General features: G+C 32.8%; 1 protein-coding gene and 1 long non-coding RNA gene across 7 annotated transcripts in view; one reads left to right on the forward strand and one right to left on the reverse strand.

Moving 5' to 3' along the window:
- LOC134681036 (uncharacterized) overlaps positions 1-8,739 on the reverse strand; it is a 127,077-nt gene extending 118,338 nt beyond the window's left edge. For 3 of the 6 annotated variants that reach the window (XM_063540451.1, XM_063540424.1, XM_063540414.1), the window contains exon 1: positions 8,615-8,739. The gene's annotated coding sequence lies outside the window, so the exon portion shown is untranslated. The remainder of the gene's footprint in view (positions 1-8,614) is intronic. The other 3 variants (XM_063540434.1, XM_063540460.1, XM_063540442.1) reach the window with 3 other exon arrangements.
- Positions 8,740-8,749: 10 nt separating this feature from the next.
- Positions 8,750-12,114, forward strand: LOC134681061 (uncharacterized). The gene is made up of 3 exons (XR_010100564.1): positions 8,750-8,883; positions 11,081-11,212; positions 12,038-12,114. It is a non-coding gene; the product is annotated as an uncharacterized LOC134681061 (long non-coding RNA).
- The last annotated feature ends 13,029 nt before the right edge of the window (positions 12,115-25,143 follow it).

Here is a 25,143-nt window from a genome sequence, read left to right on the forward strand (position 1 = left end):
GGTTGGCGGGGTCATCAGACACATTTTTTAAACTAAATACCACAATGATAATTGTGGCCAAGTTTGGTTAAATTTGGCCATGTAGTTTCAGAGAAGAAGATTTTTGTACAAGTTACAAAAAATGACGAAAAGTTGTTAAAAATTTACTATAAAGGGCAATAACTCCTTAAGAGGTTGACTGACAATTTTGGTCATGTTGACTTATTTGTAGGTCTTACTTTGCTGAGCATTGTTGCTGTTTACAGTTTATCTCTATCTATAATAGTATTCAAGATAATAGCCAAAAACTGCAAAATTTCCTTAAAATAACCAATTCAGGGGCAGCAACACAACAACAAGTTGTCCCATTCGTCTGAAAATTTCAGGGCAGATAGATCTTGACCTGATCAACAATTTTACCCCATGTCAGATTTACTCTAAATGTTTTGGTTTCAAAGATATAAGCCAAAATATACATTTTACCCCTGTGTTCTATTTTTAGCCATGGCGGCCATCTTGGTTGGATGGCCAGGTCACCGGACACATTTTTAAAACTAGATACCCCAAGGATGATTGTGGCCAAGTTTGGTTAAATTTGGCCCAGTAGTTTCAGAGGAGAAGATTTTTGTAAAAGTTTACGGACGACGGACGACGGACGACAGACGACGGACGCAGGACGACGGACGCCAAGTGATGAGAAAAGCTCACTTGACCTTTCAGGTCAGGTGAGCTAATAATAACAAAAAACGGCGAAATTTCCTTAAAATGACTAATTCAGGGGCATCAACCAAACAGCGGTTTGTCCGATCCATCTGAAAATGTCATGGCAGATAGATCTTGACCTGATAAACAAATTGACTCCCTGTTAGATTTGCTCTAAATGCTTTGGTTTTTGAGTTATAAGCCAAAAACTGCATTTTACCCCTATGTTCTATTTTTAGCCATGGCGGCCATCTTGGTTGGTTGGCCAGGTCACGCCACACATTTTTTAAACTAGATACCCCAATGATGATTGCGGACAAGTTTGTTTAAATTTGGCCTGGTAATTTCAGAGAAGAAGATTTTTGTAAAAGACTACTAAGATTTACGAAAAATGGTTAAAAATTGACTATAAAGGGCAATAACTTCTTAAGGGGTCAACTGACCACTTTGATTATGTTGACTTATTTGTAGATCTTACTTTGCTGAACATTATTGTTGTTAACAGTTTATCTCTATCTATAATAATATTCAAGATAATAACCAAAAACAGCAAAATTTCCCTAAAATTACCAATTCAGGGGCAGCAACCCAACAACAGGTTGTCTGATTCATCTGAAAATTTCAGGGCAGATAGATCTTGACCTGATGAACATTTTTACCCCATGTCAGATTTGCTCTAAATGCTTTGGTTTTTGAGTTATAAGCCAAAAACTGCATTTTACCCCTATGTTCTATTTTTAGCCGTGGCGGCCATCTTGGTTGGTTGGCGGGGTCACGCCACACAATTTTTAAACTAGATACCCAAATGATGATTATGGCCAAGTTTGGATTAATTTGGCCCAGCAGTTTCAGAGGAGAAGATTTTTGTAAAAGTTAACGACGACGGACGACGCCGGACGCCAAGTGATGAGAAAACCTCACTTGGCCCTTCGGGCCAGGTGAGCTAAAAATAGTTGTTACACTAGTAGAAAATCTCCTGGAGAAATAAAAAAAAAAAAATTTGATATTGACGGTTGGTACTAAAAAAAAATCAGCAGCAGCAGTGTTTTTTTTGATTTTTTTTCGTCCTCCTACCCATTGGTTTTGTCAAAAAATTTCGTAAAACTAAAAATATAATAACTATGGCCTAAAGATGCTTTTCAACTATAGACTTTTTTTCATTGTTTGTGTAGTTATGAATGATATAGTACATTTTCATCAACATATTATGTTTTTACAATTTAACTTCACTCTACCCTTTATGAAAGAATTTTTTTTTTTTTTTATTTATATAGAAATTACAGCTTTTAATACTGGCTACACAGCCCTTGCATGGTCTGAATGTACTCACTTATAGAGCATTACTAAGGCCATAGTTATTATATTTTTAGTTTTACGAAATTTTTTGACAAAACCAATGGGTAGGAGGACGAAAAAAAATCAAAAAAAAAAACTGCTGCTGCTGATTTTTTTTTTAATACCAACCGTCAATATCAACTATTTTTTTTTCTTGACAAGGTTTGAATTGAAAATCAATGTGCAACAACTTACTAAATCACCAAGAGCATAAATTTAGATTCTTTCATGCAGTTTAGAACTAAAAATTTATTTTTTTTGCATGAAAAACACTGGGTCGGAGGAGAAAAAAAAATAAAAATCAACATTTTTAATTTTATTTTTTTTCCTATTTGGCAAAAATTAGGGAAGGAGGGTTCGTAAAACTAAAAATAAAAAAAATACGGCCTAATTTAACAATGTTTAGAACATGGATTGCTAAAAGTATAATTATCAAGTAACTTTTATGTTAAAAAAAACTGTGGTTAATTAAAAACTGTGCTTGTCACTAACAAGTTGAGATGGAAGGCATTTCTGTAAAGGCATAGTTTTATTTTGATGACTTAAATTCAATTCTAAAGTCATGAAAGTCTCCATTTATACACTCTTCCATTGTGACTTGGAGATCGAAAATGCCACCCACACATTCATCAAAAGTATGACAAAAAGATACATTGTCCTAATTAAATAACCAAGTTATTAACACCTTTGAAGTCTTTATCATTGTAATTGATTGTAATGACATGATTAACCTGGGGGCAATCACACAGGTGTCATATATGTAATTAACTTGGAAATCAGAAATCGATGAAACAAAATTTTACAAAAACGGCACAAGATTATTTTGGAAAAAGACGTCAGGGCAGAAGGGCGCGGATGAAGGCACCCAGGGTGCGGCTGAGGGCACCCAGGGCCCCGCGCCCTTCTATTTTGGGCTAGCGAGACCATGTACATGTACAAATATAAGTAAACAAGAGTGCATACACTGAAATGTCTCGCCTTCTTTACTAATCATTCACATTATGTTGATAGTCCAAAGCTTTTATATCACAATTGTCACATAAAATTAAACATTGACCAATGAACCATATGAAAATGAGGTCATAATCAGATGAACAATGCCAGGCAGACATGTACAGCTTAAAATTCTTCCATCAACAAATATAGTTGACCTATTGCTTATAGATTGAAAGAAAAACAGACCAAAACACAAAAACTCAACACTGAGTGATAAATCATGAAAAGGAAGTCGAGGTAAAAAAAAACCTGGTGGACTGACATATAGATCATAAAATATTTCCATATATTAAATATAGTTGACCTATTGCAAAAAGAATAAGAAAAAAAGACCAAATTCAAAAACTTAACTTTGACCACTGAACCATGAAAATGGGGCAAAGCCAGCTAGACATGTACACCTTACAATCATTCCATACACCAAATATAGTAGACCTATTGCAAACAGTATAAGAAAAACAGACCAAAACACAAAAACTTAACTATATAACCACTGAACCATGAAAATGAGGTCAAGGTCAGATGACACCTGCCAGCTAGACATGTACACCTTACAATCATTCCATACACTAAATATAGTAGACCTAATGCATACAGTATAAGAAAAACTGACGAAAACACTAAAACTTAACTATAACCACTGAACCATGAAAATAAGGTCAAGGTCAGATGACACCTGCTAGTTGGACATGTACACCTTACAGTACTTCCATACACCGAATATACAAGACCTATTGCTAATAGTATCAGAGTTATGGACTTGACCACCAAAACTTAACCTTATTCACTGATCCATGAAATGAGGTCAAGGTCAAGTGAAAACTGTCTGACAGACATGAGGACCTTGCAAGGTACGCACATACTAAATATAGTTATCCTATTGCTTTTAATAAGAGAGAATTTAACATTACAAAAAAAATCTTAACTTTTTTTTAAAGTAGTCACTGAACCATGAAAATGAGGTCAAGGACATTGGACATGTGACTGACAGATACTTTGTAACATGCCTGAGTCATCTATATACAAAGTATGAAGCATCCAGGTCTTCCACCTTTTAAAATATAAAGCTTTTAAGAAGTGAGCTAACACCGCCGCAGCATCACTATCCCTATATCCAGCTTTCTGCAACTAAAGTCGCAGGCTCGACAAAAATCATGGATAATATCTATGCACATGTAACAAATTTATTTTAATCATGTGGAAGAATATATCAAGAATGTTTTGCAGCCTTGAGCAAGGACCTTTAACTCTGAATGGAAGATTGGTTTTGCGGCAAAATATGAATGCCTACTCAAATCCAATCTGTTAGAAAAATGGAATTTTTACAGAAGAGTGTCCACCATGCACTTGCACTGCACTATATTTGGAATAGTAGAACAGAAAGGTATACAGATGGATGTAAATTAAATATAAATGTACATGTACCAGTTATATTAATGTATAATACTAAAATAACGAGGTCCAATGTGTCAGCCGTCATGGGGTAAAAAATCAACTTTATATATATAGCTAATATAGGAAAATGGTGTTGATTAAAAATTACTCCAGACCCTTTTGTTTTAAAAATTTCCAAACAATTAATATTGCCAATAATAAACAAGTTCAAGGTCGAGTCCGATACCAATTACCAACGTAACCTTATAAACACTTTTACAACTGTCAGATTTGTTCTAACTGCTTTGGTTTTTGAGATAAAAGCCAAAAACTGCATTTTAGCCCTATGTTCTATTTTTAGCCATGGCGGCCTTGTTATTTGACAAACAGAAAATAAAACACAAAACTTATTCTAGATACCCTAAGGATCATTCATTTTAAGTTTGGATGGAATTTGTTTAGTAGTTTTCGAGGAGAAGATGTTTGAAACAGACAGACAACGACAATGGACGCCAAGAAGGAACGATATGCTTAAAAGCTTTAATTTGCACATAGAGCATCCAGGTCTTTTACCTTCTATATATTTTAGAATTAACACATTTTTTCAAGTAAATGTGTCGGGAAACTTGGATTGTAAATGGTGTCCAAAGCGCAAAAAATGTGGAACACATTGGTAAAAAAAAAACTGTCATGACAGGAATAAAGAAACTGACACAAGTACCAACTGAGGAGTTGGCATAATGAGTTCAAGTCAATTTTATTGAGGGGTCTATGATGTGTATTAACTCAAGTTATGTTATTAATATGGTCAATTATTAGTCAATTATGATTGGCATTAAAGAGGAGTAAAATATATGATTCCAAAAGACCACTTTTAAGTTATGTCCTTCTCCAGAAAAGTTCATAAATTATGCACACTTAAACAACATCATTTATCAGATAGAGGGGATAACCTGTATCCTTGTACTATTAAAGTTTATCAATAAAATTGAGAATAGAAATGGGGAATGCGTCAAAGAGACAACAACCAGACCATAGAAAAAAAACCAGCAGAAGGTCACCAACAGGTCTTCAATGTTGCGAGAAATTCCCGCACCCTGAGGCGTCCCTCAGCTGGCCCCTAAACAAATATATACTAGTTAAGTGATAATGATGCCATACTAATTTCCAAATTGTACACAAGAAACTAAAATTAAAATAATACAAGACTTACAAAGGCCAGAGGCTCCCGACTTGGGACAGGCGCAAAAATGTGGCGGGGTTAATAGATATAGGAAGATGTGGTGTGAGTGCCAATGAGACAACTCTCCATCCAAATAACAATTTAAAAAGTAAACCATTATAGGTTAAAGTACGGCCTTCAACACTTTAAACATGTTTATGAGATCTCAACCCTCCCCCTATACCTCTAGCCAATGTAGAAAGGTAAATGCATAACAATACGCACATTTAAAATTCAATTCAAGAGAAGTCCAAGTCTGATGTCAGAAGATGTAACCAAAGAAAATATATAAAATGACAATATATAAAAAACAACAGACTACTACCAGTTAACTGACATGCCAGCTCCAGACTTCAATTAAACTGATTGAAAGCATATGATTTCATCATATGAATATCAGGCACAATCCTTCCCATTAGGGGTTTAGTATCATACCATCATAACATATACATGTATGAGAAGAACATAACCTGTGTCATGCCAACAACTGGTTTTTGAATAAATGTGTTTAGTTCAGATGCAAAGACCCTATAAGTGAATCAATATTAAGGCCAAAATATGCAATCTTTAATGACTTGACAACAGTATTGTAACTATATATCCCTTCTTGATAAGGTTTTGTTAGTTTCTGAGGTGAATACTGACATTTTTGTGCTTTAAAAAGAACATATCCATAAAAAATGGATGTGAAATACCTGAAGGTATGTGAAGTCTGCATGTTGAGCTATATTTAGGAATAGTGTCCTTATACCGAAGATAAAACTCAGTAAATGTTTTGACTAGCCTATTCGTGATTGTCATTTTGCAGGAAAACTAGAAATGTTTGTTTCACAGGTACTTGATCACAATTTCCTTATGACAGCAGTGCTGATTATCAATTATAAGAATTTAATTTGCCAAATAATTTGTGTAATTTATATAGCATAATATTCTTTCAACCCCTCACTCAGAAGACAGTGACGATTCCCTTAAAGCATTAATAATGTTTGAAGTTTTTTTTACGTTATTGTCTGATTTTACAGAATGCAACAAACTTGAAAATGGTCAATTATTGCTCTACCCTTTGTGTTTAATAGGTCTCTGATTATTACAAGTTGTTAATCATACTGATATTGTATCAATACTCTTACTTAACCAAAAAGACATAACTAGCCAGTAGAATGAAAAAAGTAAAAGACCATTATCTATAAAAAAATTTGTAAGGGTTTCGGGGAACCCAGTGTCCTGCCTACTTTTGTTGTTAATAGCAGGCTCAACCAAAATACAGGAAAAAAATTACTAAAAATATCCCTTTCCATACTATCTTTAGGTTGTAAGATGCTTCCGTCCGAGTTTGGTAAATATCCAGGATAGTTTATGAATCTAATAAATGTTTTAAATACTAGCTTTTGATCATAAACAAGCTTCTGTCCAAGTTTGGTACAATGTACAAATCCAGGATATTTTAAGAAAGTTATTAAAATTTTAAAAATTTATAACTACAAAGTGAATGTAATGTTTCCTGGCAGAAAACCCAAGTCCATATTAAAGTTAAATACGGAAAAAAATGGAATTTCACTTCCTACAAAATTTACTTAGGGATACTATCTTATGATCATAAGGAAGCTTCTAGATTAATCTGTTCAAGTTTGGTACAAATCCAGGATAGTTTACGAAAATTATTAAAACTTCAAAAACTTTAACCAGAGTGAATGTAATCAGTAATGTTTCCTGGCAGAAAAACTAAGTCTGTCTACAAGTTAAATATGGAAAAATTGAATTTTGTTTTTTTTACAAATTCACTTCTGGATACTATCTTTTGATCATAAACAAGCTTCTGTCCATTTTGGTAAAAATCCAGGATAGTTTATGAAAGTTATTAAAATTTCAAAAACTTTAACCACAGAGTGAATATTTATGGACGCCGCTGCCGACAGAATGTAGGATGGCTATGTCTCACTTCTTTGACAAAAGTCAAAGGCTCAACAAAAATGATCTTAATAAGTAACAAAATGTGTCGGTCACCTGCCTCTTCTTTCATTTTGGAACTCATGTAAAAATATATAAAGATCAAAACCATGATAACAGATCCCTGAAAAATGATCGAGATCAAATTTGGTTAATATTAGTCCTGAAATGCTGTTCTACATTTAATGAATGGCTATTATTTATTTTGAATTTATTGAACCATAAAACTAATTTTTGACTCTTCACATTGAATAATCCGCGAAGCGTATTATGTAAAATGTGAAGAGTCAAAAATTAGTTTTATGGTTCAATAAAATCAAAATAAATTATTGCCATTCATTATAAATAAATTTCTGTCAAAAATAAGTTTCAAAGAACTTTTTATATTATTCATATTAACAATAATAACGTACACACATGTTGGCGTATGAATACACAACGTCAGAGTGGGCGTGTCGCCATCAAAATTGACAACATTGAAAATAAAACTAATAATTTAAACCAATCAGAAGACAGTAAACACACCAAATTTATTTATTTTATGATAATTCCAGTTGTCATTTTTGTAGCAGCTTGTATTATCTATAGGCATGGAGTTGTAGTCTAGGGTGGGAAACAACGATTTTTATTTACATATGTACGGTGTACACCAATGGTTACTAACATATATCTAATTGGTGAAGGAACCAGGGTACAAGAGAGACAATGCCCCATATCCCCCTTTCATGCTGGGATAGGCAAATCTGACATAATTTTGTATTTATTTTAGTGAAAAATGTTTTCAGGTGTTATAGTAGTATCAGATTCAGGAATCAGGTGACTGTGGTGAAAGCAACATGCTTTTCTATTCCAATTATGTATAATATGTTGGTAATAAATATTACAGCCGTGTTAGTTAAACAAATCTTTTGTTTCTTTTAGAGGACAAAATCAGTGTAAGTAAAACCACAACAAAAGACCACGCCTCCTTTTCCCCTCAACATAGGTAATCTCACCTGTGCATATGTGATGGAATGTTTCTTATGTATGCATTGAACATAAAGTGCATGGAAAACTTACCATTGCAAAGGGGCAATATACGTCAAAGAATTTGGCTCTTGCATGACACATATACTGACATCCACAAATGCACATGATGCACGTGGGAACAAAGGATTTTACTTTCACTCCCGCCACGTTCTTTGTTTCCATTCATACTTCTGTCAAAATGTGTCGATGGGTTTGATTGGTCCAACCACAAACCGGAAACACGTTTACAATATTTTATCAACATTTCCATTTTCTATACGTGCTGATATAATTATACAGCAAGCCCGTTTAATCTAAAGGTAAATGACGAAATTGTGCATAATTATCAATATAACAAGTTTATCACTTATATAAACAATAGCAAGTTGAAGAGTGGCTAATGAAACACCAATGAAAAATTATAAAAGGGGGAGGGGTATGTTTTAAATTTTATACATATACGTTTTCGTTTGTCGGGAACGTGCGAGTGACACAAAGTCTAGCAATGAATAATTTCGTCTCTATGACTATACTATGTTATGGTTGAGGCAGCCGCACAAACGTGTTGTTGAAAAAAGTAAGATTTATGTGAGGACAAACAAAATGCCTTTAAATGTCAATTTATTGCAAACATGTATGAAGGTGGGATAGGCGGTTCTAAACACTGAATCACATAAAATGAAACTTTATGACATTGCACGATAAAAAAATCAGGGAAAAAGAAGCACAAGAAATAATATTATTGAAAAAAGTGCTAGAAGTTACATGTATTACTCAGCCTAAAGATCACTTTCAAGTTTGTCCGTTACGGGGAAAAAACTCATCAATTATTCATGCCTGTAGGATGTCATTTACCAGATACTAAAGGGGATCGCCTGTGATCCTCATTTTGCAGGATAAACTAGACATAATATTTGTTCTGTAGGTACTTAATCAAAATCTAATACCCAATGACAGCAGTGCTGATTATCATTTATGAAAATTCAATTTGCTGAACGTACGAATGATGTTCACTAAATCAATAGCTTTTGACGGAAATGCATTAAACTAGGGAGTTGTCTATTATGCAGTCATTATAAGAAATGAAGGCCCTGTGGTCACCTTTTAGCTTCCATAAGTCATATTAGTCGCATCTGATTTAAAAAAAGATATTATTCATTGTAATTTCATGGACTTTATTGCATACCATATACAAACAATATCTGGGCCGACTTTAGTCTGATTTACCTTTGAATCAAATGCCAGACAAGCACAAGAAATGAAGAGGACCATCAGTCAACACGGAAAATAATTAAGTGGAAAAACGAAGCACACACATCAAACCAAACACGAGAACACCAGGATTAAAAGGTCAAAACACAAAAAACACTTGAAATAAAATTGCTGAAAATTTTGCACGAAAATAACCCTTTACCACCCTTTCATGTATGTATGAATGATGTTCAAGTGTAAATTAAATTGAGAATGGGAATGGCCCTTGGGCCTTGGGGAATATGTCAAAGAGAGAATAACCTGTTAAAAAAGCATAAAACAGGCGAAGGCCACCAATGGGTCTTCAACACTGCGTAAATATTCCACACCCTCAGCCTGCTCCTAAATAAAATAGTTTACTAGTACTAGTTCATTGAAATTGGATGTCACACTCACATAAACCATGCATGTAATGTTTGATGGGATTATATAACCCTGTATCTAGTGCTCTGCTGACTAGAGTTACCAAAAAAATGTACTCACAGTGGAGCAGCATCAAATGATTCATTCAATGTGCATGCACACTTATTAAATTAAATAAATGTGTGCATGTAGATAACAAGAACTAAATTCAAAATGAGATATATTCTTGTATGAAATACTGTGAATTGAAACATCACAAACAATGAAAACTTCTCCTACATTGTACTTTAAAATTTCCAGTTTTCCTGTATTTTATGTGAAAATTCTTTATTTGTATGATGAATACTGGCCTACACCACACTTCTGCAAAACACATCCCTTAGGCCTGCAAATGATGAAAAAAATATCATACAGAAGCAACAGCTGGGGCGACACACATGCTATTTAAGTGACCTATTTAAAGTGTGCAAATGAAAGAAACATCCATAACATTTTTTTTGCATCATTTAAAAGGGTTTTAAAGGTCAGTTTTACATGTAACTTTGAATTCAGTTAGAGTAATTAACAGCACAATATTATTCTCTTTAACAAATGTTCTTATCTTACAAGTTACATGTCTTACATGTATAACTTGTTAGAAATGAATATCTGTATTCAGAGATTTGTTTCCCCCTTTTCCATGTTTTCTGATGAATATTATTAACAATTGTATTTTACAGATAAAAAAAGGGGGAAGTCACATGTAGTGTACAGAATGTATATGCACAATCATGATCTGAAAAGAAAGTCATGGTCATACTCAGATGATATATATAAATGATGCACTATTGAGAATTCTTGCATTATGGAAAATCATGATTATTTTCCAATTTAAAAATTCTATCAATAATTTCTTTTAAATAGGAAAATGGTTTCAGACGTACAGCTAGCAATCTTTGCCAATGCTCTTGGAGTGTCACTCTTTCTGTTGGTAGTATTGTATCATTATATTAGTGTCAATAACATAAAGAAACATGACTAAAGATAGATCTTATGGTGAGTAATTGTGTGTATTTTATTTCTGTCCAGAATATAACTTAGTTGGCCTTTCATTTGGGCAGTCTTTCATTTGGCAAGTTTGTATTTGCAGAGTACATGAAGAAAATAACCACTTTTGTTACTTCTGGAATTGCCTACTCAACCATACGATATCATTCTAAAAATTTATTGTAAGTTTCTTTTCAATTTGGAGATATTTTTCCAAGCCATAAAAATTTATCACTTCAAAGCAGACACTCTGTGAAAAGAAAACCTGTTCCAAAGTAATGTATAAAAGGTCAACTGTCTCACAAGGAAGTTATAAACATATTTTGTGAGAAAGTAAACAATCCATTTCTGTTTCATTGACCTACATAATGTACATGACTCATTTCTGTTTATTTTTTCATTCTGTCTGATGATTTTCTGATTTTTTTTAAGGAGACATATTTTTTTCCCTATCTATTTGTTTTTGTCCATCATGCTCAATGCCATTGTTTTCATGCCTGCTTCAAATGCATAATGTCAGAATTTCAATCATTTCCTTGGGAAAAATTGCTTATCGATTCATGTATCTTAATAAAATTAAGATACATGTATAGTGAGAGTAAAAGAATAAATAAGATTACTCAAATTGTACAAGATTGCATGAAATAATATTAAAAGTGCCAATTTATTGAAATTTTACATTGATATGTTTATTTAGTTGTAATTTCTTTTGTAATTTGAAATCCCTATAAATGACATTTTTCCATATTAGTACATTTATACATGTACAGTACATGTATGATGTATATGCAATGCTAGACATTTACAATCTGACATTTAACATATTTTTTTTAGGTAAACAGAAAGTGAGGAGTACATGAGGGGTGAATGTGAAAATGAAGATGACAATAATCAAGAATACAAATAAATTGTTATTGTAATTTAGAAAGTCTGTAATTAATAATATATTAAGTATCATTGAGTGAATCTGTCAGTCATTAAATGTAAAAAAAAATCTGTTTTTTATGTAGTTATTAAAATAGTTTAACAGGGTAATTAAAATCTTTTTATACGACCGCAAATTTTGAAAAAAAATTTCGTCGTATATTGCTATCACGTTGGCGTCGTCGTCCGAATACTTTTAGTTTTCGCACTCTAACTTTAGTAAAAGTGAATAGAAATCTATGAAATTTTAACACAAGGTTTATGACCATAAAAGGAAGGCTGGTATTGATTTTGGGAGTTTTGGTCCCAACATTTTAGGAATTAGGGGCCAAAAAGGGCCCAAATAAGCATTTTCTTGGTTTTCGCACTATAACTTTAGTTTAAGTTAATAGAAATCTATGAAATTTTGACACAAGGCTTATGACCACAAAAGAAAGGTTGGGATTGATTTTGGGAGTTTTGGTTTTAACAGTTTAGGAATTAGGGGCCAAAAAAGGGACCAAATAAGCATTATTCTTGGTTTTCGCACAATAACTTAAGTTAAAGTAAATAGAAATCAATGAAATTTAAACACAATGTTTATGACCACAAAAGGAAGGTTGGTATTGATTTTGGGAGTTTCGGTCCAAACAGTTTAGGAATTAGGGGCCAAAAAGGGACCCAAATAAGCATTTTTCTTGGTTTTTGCACCATAGCGTTAGTATAAGTGAATAGAAATCTATGAAATTTAAACACAAGGTTTGTGACTATAAAAGAAAGGTTGGTATTGATTTTGGGAGTTTTGGTCCCAACAGTTAAGGAAAAAGGGGCCCAAAGGGTCCAAAATAAAACTTTGTTTGATTTCATCAAAATTGAATAATTGGGGTTCTTTAATATGCCGAATCTAACTGTGTATGTAGATTCTTAATTTTTGGTCCGGTTTTCAAATTGGTCTACATTAAGGTCCAAAGGGTCCAAAATTAAACTTAGTTTGATTTTAACAAAAATTGAAACCTTGGGGTTCTTTGGTATGCTGAATCTAAAAATGTACTTAGATTTTTGATTATTGGCCCAGTTTTCAAGTTGGCCCAAATCGAGGTCCAAAATTAAACATTGTTTGATTTCATCAAAAATTGAATAATTGGGGTTCTTTGATATGCCAAATCTAACTGTGTATGTAGATTCTTAATTTTTGGTCCAGTTTTAAAATTGGTCTAAATTAAAGTGCAAAGGGTCCAAAATTAAACTAAGTTTGATTTTAACAAAAATTAAATTCTTGGGCCTCTTTGATATGCTGAATCTAAACATGTACTTAGATTTTTGATTATGGGCCCAGTTTTCAAGTTGGTCCAAATCAGGATCTAAAATTATTATATTAAGTATTGTGCCATAGCAAGTCTTTTCAATTGCACAGTATTGTGCAATGGCAAGAAATATCTTATTTCACAATATTGTGAAATAGCAAATTTTTTTTTAATTAAGAGTTATCTTTCTTTGTCCAGTATAGTAAGCAAGAAATATCTGCAAGAATTTTTTTTTAAATGGAGTTATCTTTCTTTGTCCAGAATCAACTTAAATCTTTGTTATATACAATATACAATGTATATTCACTTTTTACTACCAACTGATAAATTTAAATAATCTTTACCATTCAGTGATAAAAAGCAGTTTTTTTACATCTTAATATTTTATGATGTATTTAAATGAGTAGTAATTGTTGCAAACTCCATTAGAATATTTTAATTGAAATTAGTTTTGGAATAAGGGAAAGGGGGATGTGATTAAAAAATTGGGTTCAATTTTTCTCATTCGAAATTTCATAAATAAAAAGAAAATTTCTTCAAACATTTTTTTGAGAGGATTAATATTCAACAGCATAGTGAATTGCTCTAAGAGAAAACAAAAATTTTAAGTTCATTTGAATACATTCATTCTGTGTCAGAAACCTATGCTGTGTCAACTATTTAATCACAATCCAAATTTAGAGCGGAATCCAGCTTGAATGTTGTGTCCATACTTGCCCCAACCGTTTAGGGTTCAACCTCTGCGGTCGTATAAAGCTACGCCCTGCGGAGCATCTGGTTGTATTTTGATTGATTTGTGTTTGTCTGCTCTATGGTCGGGTTGTTGTCGCTTTGATACATTCCTCATTTCCTTTCTCAATTTTATTTCCCTTTAAACTGTAACAAATCAGGGATCGGAACCAGTTAGATATGAACACAAGTTTTTATGTTTATGCAACAAAAAATATTTGTAGGTTAGTTCTATGACAATGGTGTCACAAATGTTTAGATTTAAGCTAGTTGGAAAGTTTTAGTCTGTGTGTCCATAACTTTGCACACAGTATAAATTAAACAGGACGCTCAACACAAGTGTTTGCAAAGTTTGCTATTTAAAATAACAAGGACAAAAACTACAAAAACTTATACTAATGTTTAAAGAAGAAACATGGAAAGGCCCTCTTGTGTTATAGAAATGGATGGAGAGATGTCTCATTGACACTCATACCACATCTTCCAATATCTTTTTACAGTCAAAAATGTACTAAATAATAAGATTCTGTGGCTTAAGCTTGTGGATTTTTTTGCTTACTTTTTCATAATACATAATATAAATCTACAAAAATACCGGACATCACTAAAAGACCCCATTAAGCACCAATGCCCAACCAAAGATAAACAACAGCAAACAACATGAAGCCAAGTTAGCAAGGTTTGATTCTGGCATAAGAGATTACACCAGTATGAATTGATATGTGCACTCACTTGCCCTTTACCCATCTAGATCATATGCTGTTAAACTAAAACACAACTTAAAAAAACTGCAGTGCAGCTACTTAGGATTACAATTAATTTGAACAAGGAGCTTAAAACACAGCACATATTTTGGGAAGCAGGGTGTTTTCCACTACAAGGACTAACAAAGGTAGCCACAGCTACTGTGTGGATAGTTTAATCTTTGCTTTTCTTTTCAAGATGGATGAAGTGAAATAAAATCAAAGTGCATTAATTAAAAACAATACTTCAAAAGGATCAATTGGTAGGTTAAAAGATTGTTGACATCTCAAAAATATAAGAAAGTTTATATTGAGGCTGGTGGTCAAAAGTTTATTAGGGGACGACCATTTGATATTCTGGGGGGGGGCCAGGAGGATTTGTTTTTGATCGGTTATTTATTTTTGTAACCTGAGAGGACAGATTATTCATTTTCTGCACTATTGAAGCAAGATTTTTCATTTTCATTAAGGAAAGGGACTGATTATTCATTTTCACAACAATATAAATGATATTTGAAAACATATTTTTTTTAGATATTTGTTAGTTACATGTATGAATAATACATGCATAGTCAAGTCATAATGTACCATTTAATCAGAAAAGATCATTATCCCCTGCAGAAATTTTAAGATTCAAGATTTCATTCATAACCATGATAACCTCAGACACATACTTGCATGTGTAGAAGAGAACAATATAATATACAAACATTTTAGGATAATACATAGTGATACAGGACGAACGAAACATAAATACATAGTAATAATATTATAAAAGACAATTGTATAATTAGATTTTATTTAAGTATTTTATAATTTTCTTCACATAATAAATAATGAATCATTATGTTCCCAAACAATATACATGTATGTCATACATACATAGTATTATAGTTGAACTAGTTTTACCTAGCCGCTTTGAAAAGTATTGTCTTTGGAAGGGTTTTGGAACCGCTGAAGGCACAAGAAGCTATAGACATGCTGAGTTATTTATTTTCAATACATTGCAAGTCAGGTTATTTATTTTCAAACTACCACAGAACAAACCATTTATTTTTGTGATTATCAAGGCTGAGTTATTTATTTTCAAAATCCTCCTGCCCCCCCCCCCCCCCCCCCCCCACCCCCACCCCCATTGCCTTGCTGCCACATACAAAACAAGAGTGTTTGGAAAACATTGGCAGTGTTTCAATAAGAACAGCAATGTTTAAATTTTTAATCTGGCCTTGGATTATATTCACTATAAAACAACTTTGCAATTCCATAGTTACACTTACAATTTACCTTTGTCTTTTTTCTGTAAGAACTTTAAAAAATGTCTTCTTTGTTCTTGATTGTCTTGTGCTGTTCTGAATGACTGTCAGAAGTTCAGTCTAAATTCACGCTGACAGCAGTCAATCAAACCATCACAGTGATATTATTGGATAACAGTAATTTTAATGTTCATTTCAAGATCACCTGACTCTTAACCAACTGGCAGTCACCAGCATGCTTTGCACATGTTCAGGATAGCAATTCTATTTTAGTCCCAAGACCTACATTTCAGCATGCAAACATTTTTTAACTAACACCTGTTTCTCTTTTTATCATAGTTTAAGGAATTGGGTCAACTGTACTTTAATTAAAAAGGTAGTTAATTTCTTGACAATTTAAAAAATGTTTTAAATACTGCATATATATATAAGTGGTGAATATTATGTCTCTGATATGACTGATAAAAAGGATTTCTTACTAAAAAAAAATGTACTATACAGTCATATACTTTACATTATGTCAAATCTGACATCAAATTAAAAATTGAAGTCAAACATATATCCAATATGAGGATGTGTATCATGTGGTTACAGAATAGAGAATAATGGGGACAAGTGAGCAATAAACGGCTTTGTATATAAAGAAATATAGAAAAAAGGGGAGGGGATAAAGAATAAAAATAAGGGACAAAATAAAGAAAAATAAGAGAGAAAAAAAGAAATATGGAACTCACATCCAGAGACGGATTTAGGGGGGGGGGATCCCCCCTTTATGGAAAAAAATTGGTTGCTTATATAGGAATCACTGGAGCGGACCCCTCTTAGCGCAGTCAGTGGGCCCCCACTTATGAAAATTTTGAGATCCGCCAGTGACATCCATACACTCAACTATGTTTCCCTCCTTTTAAGTTTTATATATTTTGGGGGTCAACTTTATAACAACCAACGTGCCCGTCAATACTGGAAGTCACATTCTCCAAGTTATTGCATGGAGTGTAAGGTTACAAGAGCGCAATTATTTGTTTAGATGGTACTCAGAATAGAATCCTATACGGCTTCTGATTGGTTGCTATGTAACAAAAAATTTGTTCCGGCGTGACATTTGTTCCGTCGGATAATTGATTAGTTACATTGTTCTTTTCATATTAGTACAAATGTTCAACTTTAGCTATATTTTTTTTCTTCTTCGAAATTACTTTTATTATTATTTCTTATTCTACTCTTTTCTGGTTCATAAGTGTAATTTTTAGTCTTATATATATATTAATTGAGAATGTTATTAGACTTTTGATTTACTCAAATTAGGATCCAAATTGAATGTTTACACTTATAATTTATTACATTTATTAATCATGTCAATATAACACATGTTTTTTTTATAATGACTTTAAACTCACTGATGACAAGTGCTCAGTATATAAGATAACTTGTTTAACCAGTGGAACATATTTCATAGAAGAGGAACTTATTTCACCAGGTGAGGAACAAATTTCACAAATCCAGAACTTATTTCACCAGGTAGGGAACAAATCTCACAGACATGGAACTTATTTCACTAGTTAAGGAACAAATTTCTCTAACCCAGAACTTATTTCACAAGGTAAAGTGTGGAACTTATTTCATAGAGATGGAACAAATTATATGGAAATTGTCTGTGAAAAAAGTTCTCCAAGAACAAATTTCATGTGAAATTAGTTCCACTGGAACTTTTTTCACAGGAACAAATTTTGGCTCACAGCTACAGGATTGGAATTACATTTAATCGAAAGCTTATCCAATTAGGTTTAAAAATTGCCGAAAATCATATTCACATTTTACGAAGTATAGAAAATATCTTCAATTTCTGCATGTCGGAGCCATTAAAAATATGCCTTTTTCAGTAAGCGAAAAAAGTAGACGATTTTTTTCAACTGCATTTTAGGTCAATTTGAGCCGCATGACCCTATATTTTTTGTTGGTTGTAATGCAACACTGGCATTTCTAGTAACAGGAACTGCCACCCGTTTTTCCCTAGTTTGTGTAGTCTTCGAGAAAAAAAATACGGAACACTAGTGGTATCCTATGGAAAATGCATTACGAATAATTGCGCTCTTGTAACCGTAAGATAATATAGGGTTATTGCATGAATATTGGGGAATATTGTTCCGAGTAGAATTTTATATTGCACGAGCTTGTGAGTGCAATATATGTTCTACGAGGGACAATATTCATGCAATAACCCTTTTATTGTATCACAATATAATATTTGAAAGTAAAAAATGGTTTAACTAAGATTTTGCCGTTGGTGACGTCATGAATTTTGAAGATTTATTGCACTAGTGCAATATTGGAATTTATTGCACGCTAACTTTTGGTTACTTTCTGTGGGAAATTTTATATTGCTATACAATAAAGTGCAGAGGCGGATTAAGGGGGGGCCAGGGGGCCCGGGTCCCCCCTTTTTGGGAAAAAATTTGGTTGCTTATATAGGGAATCACTGGAGCGGGCCCCCTCTTAGGTCAGTCAGTGGGCCCCCACTTATGAAAATTCCTGGATCCGCCACTGAAGTGTGTTCTATACCTGATGGAGTCATACAAACTTATAAACTGGCATTTTCTACTTCGACCAAACACTGGCATTGAGGAGTAATAGCACGAGCTATTACTCCTCAATGCCAGTGTTTGGATACCTGATGGAGTCATACAAACTTATAAAATGGCATTTTCTAGCTCGACCAAACACTGGCATTGAGGAGTAATAGCATTAACTGGTCGGTTTGAAGTTATAAAATTCCTGTGTCTGAGTAAAGGTAATTTAATGTCTAACTGTGGAATATCTGTGGTAGTTTGGAAATAAATTATATGACTTGCAATGTTTTGAAAATGAATTACATGACTTGCAATGTTTTGAAAATAAATTATATGACTTGCAATGTTTTGAAAATAAATTACATGACTTGCAATGTTTTGAAAATAAATAACTCAGCAGGTCTAATCGAAAGTATGAGATGGTACCAGATTCTTCATAAATTCATCTTTTTTCCCCAAAAAAATTGGGAAACACTTTCCAATTTTTTAAATAATAAAAGTATAAATATTATTTAAATATTCTTGAAATGTCTGAAAATTTGTTTCATTTAACTTGAGGTATATTGTCTCTGGAAACCTTACCTCACTTTTATTTTGACTTTTTCTCGGGCTTTTTCTTTTATTTGACTGCTTCCAGGGCCGTATTAAATTACATTGAGGCAAATGCCTTTTGTAGGAAATTTCAAAACCAAACGCTTGTCTCCATATCAAACTATGTTCACGATGAGTGCTTTGCAAGTTCTATTTTCCCTCAGACGTAGCCCTGATTTTTCGGGATCAATGTTTCTTATTTATTTGTGTTTTGTTCATGAAGTTGCCCTTCTGTATTCTGTTAGTGGTAAATAAAATTGAGAATGGAAATGGGGAATGTGTCAAAGAGACAACAACCGACCAAATAAAAAACAACAACAGAAGGTCACCAACAGGTCTTCAATGTAGCGAGAAATTCCCGCACCCGGAAATTCCTTAGTTATCTAGTAATTGTGTTATGAACTTGATCATGAGCTTAAAAAAGACAGCAGCCACAGAATTAACTATGTGAATTCCATTTTTGCTTTATCATGCACATTGGTCTTTTGATGTTGTCCCTAGAAACTTAATTCTAACACTGAATTTATACATTTTGATTTGAGACCAACATATTGTCAAAAAATTATAAAAACAAAACTTGCCGATTTTCAGATTATGAAAGGGTCTTCGGAACACCCAGAAAGCATGATTTTGCATCATTTGTTCTTTAGCTTCTCGGGCGTTGACTGGCTCCAAAACCCCTTCAAAAAAAAAAATTATCGGCGAAATATGTTTTCCAATACTTCTAATTTTACTTTAATACTATATGTATGTAAGCAATACATGTATACATGCAGATGGGAAAATAAAAGATTCATTTCTGCAGAGGATGATGAATAATTCTGATAACATGGTACATAAAGTCTTGACTATACGTACATGAATTATTTATAATAAACAAATCATTTAAAAATTGTATGATTTCGAATATCATAAATTAATTGTAAAAATAAATAATCAGTCCCTTGCTTTAATGAAAATAAACAAATCTTGCTTCTATAGTGCAGAAAATGAATAATCAGTCCCTTGCTTTGATGAAAATAAAAAAAATCTTGCTTCAATAGTGCAGAAAATGAATAATCCGTCCTCTTAGTTTACGAAAATAAATAACTGATCAAAAACAAATCCTCCTCCCCCTTAATATCTTATGGTCGTCCCCTCAAGCATTCCAATTGATAGTTTACCATGTGTTTTTCTATGTTGTGATGTTATACTATTGTTACAGAAAAAGGGAGAAGGTTTGGTACCATTAAAACGTTTAATCCCGCTGCAAAAGTTTGCACCCGTCATAAGAACAGTAGTTGTCGTTTGTTTTTTAATTTTATACGTGTTTCTCGTTTCTCGTTTTTTTTTATACATATTAGACCGTTGGTTTTCCCGTTTGAATGGTTCTACACTAGTAATTATGGGGCCCTTTATAGCTTGTTGGTGTGAGCCAAGGCTTCGTGTTGAAGGCCGTACATTGACCTATAATGGTTTACTTTTATAAATTGTTATTTGGATGGAGAGTTGTCTCATTGGCACTCATACCACATCTTCCTATATCCATTTAACAAAATCCGCCTCGTCGTTTCTGTATAGTGTGAAGCAAATTGCCAGTCGAATGTATACTCAATATGCCTATACAATTTGCGGCTGTACATTAAACAGACATCAATCAATTAAAGACCAGCTTTTTTAAATATTTGTACATGAGATGAAGATCACATGAGATAATCAAACACAAGACATCAGCTGAATCTTAAATAGAAAGGCGCAAAATTTACTTGTTAACTGGATTGTGAAATTATGAGACCCCATTTGTAGAAAGTGTATGCATAAAACTATGCTACATTTGTCACAAGTAAGTTTGGATTTGCTTTGTTTCATTACTTTGCACTGTGATGACTTGACTGTAGGTTTTCTACAGCAGATCATTAAATTTTCTAACGGTAACCTTAAAAAATGATATTTTGTCAGAACTTTCATTGGACTGCAATAAGGATATTATCGATTCGATCTACAGAAGCAAGATATTGGACCGATTTGAGAAAGCGAATTGTGCCTGTGATTTTGTCATCTGTAAAATGTTATTTGTTTCCAAGTTCAGTTCAATTTTGATTTTTAGTCACAAAACTGTATACTATACATATTAAAGAGGCAATTTCATATGAACGTACAAAAACGGTACCAAGACAGTATCACTTTCAAAATTATACGAATAGAATGTTTAATATGCACAATGTGGCATGGTACGAAGAAACCGACAAATCACTAAACTCAATTTATTTCTATATTACTTTAAGCAGTACTGTTTAACTCAATTGTAACTTGAATGTTAATTAATGTACAATGTATTTTGTGTTACCAAAGTTACAATGTATTCATTTTGAGCCAACGTAGATACAAGTATCTTGTCTTAGGGAGGGATAAATCCTACTTTGTAAAGAATCACTCTGATTCAAACAAAAAATTCTCTGAAACTGATATTATCAAGATGCTTGATTTCTTGATTGACAACATATTTGTTACGTTCGGAGGACGTGTTTTTCAACAGACAGTCGGCATTCCAATGGGAACAAACTGTGCACCTCTACTTGCTGACTTGTTTCTTTATTATTATGAGGCTGACTTCATGCAGGAACTTTTTAGGAAGAAGGATAAGAAGTTAGCAATATCCTTTAACTCTACTTTCCGCTTTATAGATGATGTTCTTTCACTAAACAATTCAAAATTTGGTGACTATGTAGAACGCATCTATCCCATCGAACTAGAGATAAAGGATACTAAAGACACAGTTAAGCACATAAAACTTGAAAGCTTAGTGATATTACCAATATTAAAATAAAAGTGTATTTTAGTTGGGTATTTTTTCCATTTACTAATTTTCAATTATAATTAAGGCACATTTGATTTTTATTCATAAACATATCTAAATATAGAAAAGTAGGACACATTGTTCACCTCCTCCCCCGTAATTCTTTATCCAAAAATATTTATTTATTTTGGAATTTTGAAATGAAAAAGCTAAGAAATCTTAGTTTTGTTAGTGTTCACTAGGTTATCTCGTCTTCATTCTCTGACATATTCTAGTCTGCCCTTTCATAAAAAGGTGATTTTTTTTTAGTGTTCTATCGAATTTTCGAAAAAAAAAATACCTGATAACCGTTCAGACAAAAAAAAATATGTTGAAAAAATCTTACAGATACAGCAAGTGATTTTTTAATAGCTTCATAGTATAAGATACATTTTTCTGTTAAAAAGCAACTTTTAAATCTTACGGGAAACTATTCCAAGCTTAAAACTTTCACTGTAACCTCGCTCTAACTTATCCCCCATCCCCCCTAAAAAAACGGGCCAAACAAACAAACCCGCAATACTATTGTCATTCTTATAGTCAGCACTCAATTGTTCACAAACAAATATGTTTTAAGCTGCTAAAGATATATGATTCAAACGCTCAGAAAGTTCTTTGTTCTATATTTTTGCTCTCCATTTTTATGTAAAACCTTTTACATTTTTATTTTATGGGTTATTGTTAAGGGTCGTACGATGACGTATGGTTGTTAACACATACTTCCTTTGGTTTCTTATGGAAATTTGTCCATTGACAACAAACATACCACATCATCTACTTTATTTAAGTATTGTATAAATTACAACGTATTTTGGTGATCTTGCAAAATGATCGTAATCCCGAAAATCGTAAACATATTTTCTTATCTTAAAAGGGGACAAGAAGGGTTCCATTAACAGGCCAATAAAATAAGATTACAGTTATTTAAAAAATAAAATAAAAAAGGGGTATTTTTTCTCTCTCATAATAACAGTAAACAGATTCACAACAATCTCAATTTCAAGAAAGCAGACAACATTTAATTAGTCAATAACAGTACAACATCAATGATCTTGAATACATGCCACTTTTAACTAAAATATAAAGGCACAGAACCAGGACCGTTTTTCTTATCACCAGCACAGCGTCAGGACAATTCCGTTTAACGAACTTGCACGACTTTTGCAATATAATATTGTTGTAATATACTTTGCATGGTACTTATGACGCATCAGAGAAAAATTAAGCAACAAAACAGTCGTTTTATTGCCGTTCTGATACAATGTAAAAAAAAAACCACACCAGCACAGAATCAGGACCCACCAGCACCTGACAGGACCAAATCCCAGCAGAGAAACGTTCTCTCGCAGGCAGGACAACCATACCCACCGTGAATATAGTTATTTTGTAATGACAAAGTAACAATGTATTTATTTTGTGTTAACAAAGTTACAATGTATTTATTTTGTAATGACAAAGTTACAATGGATTTTTATTTTGTGTTAATAAAGTTTCAATGTATTTATTTTGTGTTAACAAAGTTACAATGTATTTATTTTGTAATGACAAAGTTACAATGGATTTTTATTTTGTGTTAATAAAGTTTCAATGTATTTATTTTGTGTTAACAAACTGACAGTACTCTGTTTAGGAATTAGGGGTCAAAACAAGCATGTTAGTAGTTTCCAGACAATAACTTGTGTTAGTGTATGGGACTCTCTGACATTGTACCACAAGCTTTTAATGTTCCATATCACAAAGGGAATGCTGGGATTGAGTTTAGGGGTAATTGCACATAACAGAGAGGAATCAGGGTAAAACACAAGCATTTTTCTAGTTTCCACAGCTAGTTTCATATGACATTGGCTTCATTTTCATGGACAGTTTATCATGTACCAATAGGTCAACTTTATTTAGTGTATGGAATGGTTGCAACGTGTAAATGTCCATCTGATACTATGGACAATAGGTCTACTATATTTTTGTGTACGTGTTGGTGGTTGGTGGTAACGTGTATGTTCCAGACCATATGAGTATTTGGACCGTACGCGTACGGTCCGGACTGTATACTTATACCCGTACGGACGGACCGTATGAGTATACGCATACGGTCCAGCTGACAATACATGTTATTGAATCAAATGGGTTAAATTTAAACAAACATTTATCGAAATCTTTATTTTTAGTAATAGAAATTGTTATTATTACAATTAGATGGATAAAGTGACCAAGCGAACAATTGAAATTAAATATTTGTAGAACTGTACATCTGAATCCCTACTTTTGTACTCTCGCACACCGTGAGTCTGACACTTGCTACCACAAGTAACGTAATATTTTTTTACATTTACATGTTTGCAGTTCATCGATGTTCCTAAGCTTTGCATTTTGTTTTGTAATATTCTAAAACATTTGTCCTCCCACATTTTGTTTACTTCCGATATCTTCAATTTCAGTGAGCATAATTCAATACAGAAAAAAATGTAATGTATTACATCGACATGCTAATTATAAGAGATTAACAGATTTAATTAGCGTGCTTCTTTTAAGTAATTAAAATCTAAAGTTTTTATTTCAATTACAGTTGAACTTTTTTATATTAATTTCAGAGTTAAGTTGTGTTGATCTGTTATATGCATTTGTATCTAATAAACTTGACTAACTTCTTGATGTTAGTCCGACTGTACACGTGTCACAAGTCTGTTTGGTAGGGTTCATTTGACTTTGAGTCTTGGCCTCTTTTTCATGGTTCAATGCGTTATGGTTAATGTTAAAATTTTACAGACCCCAACTTATTATGTGAACATGTTTCCTGTTATCACAAGTGATGACATAGACCTTGTTAATGCATATGTAAATAGAAACTTTGTTAAATAACTTTGATTTCAATACAAAATTCGAATTGTATAACTGTAAATTCAGAAATTAATGCGAGGTTTTTTATTATTGCGAAAAATGCGACTGAGTTGTAAACGCAATAATTTAAACTCACATTTTGAAATATTCTATATAAATTTAATAGGATTTTTCTCAAAATCTTAAAAATTATAATCGCA

The sequence above is a fragment of the Mytilus trossulus genome, chromosome 1 (assembly GCF_036588685.1).
Source record: "Mytilus trossulus isolate FHL-02 chromosome 1, PNRI_Mtr1.1.1.hap1, whole genome shotgun sequence".
In the NCBI taxonomy this organism is placed as follows: Eukaryota; Metazoa; Mollusca; class Bivalvia; order Mytilida; family Mytilidae; genus Mytilus; species Mytilus trossulus.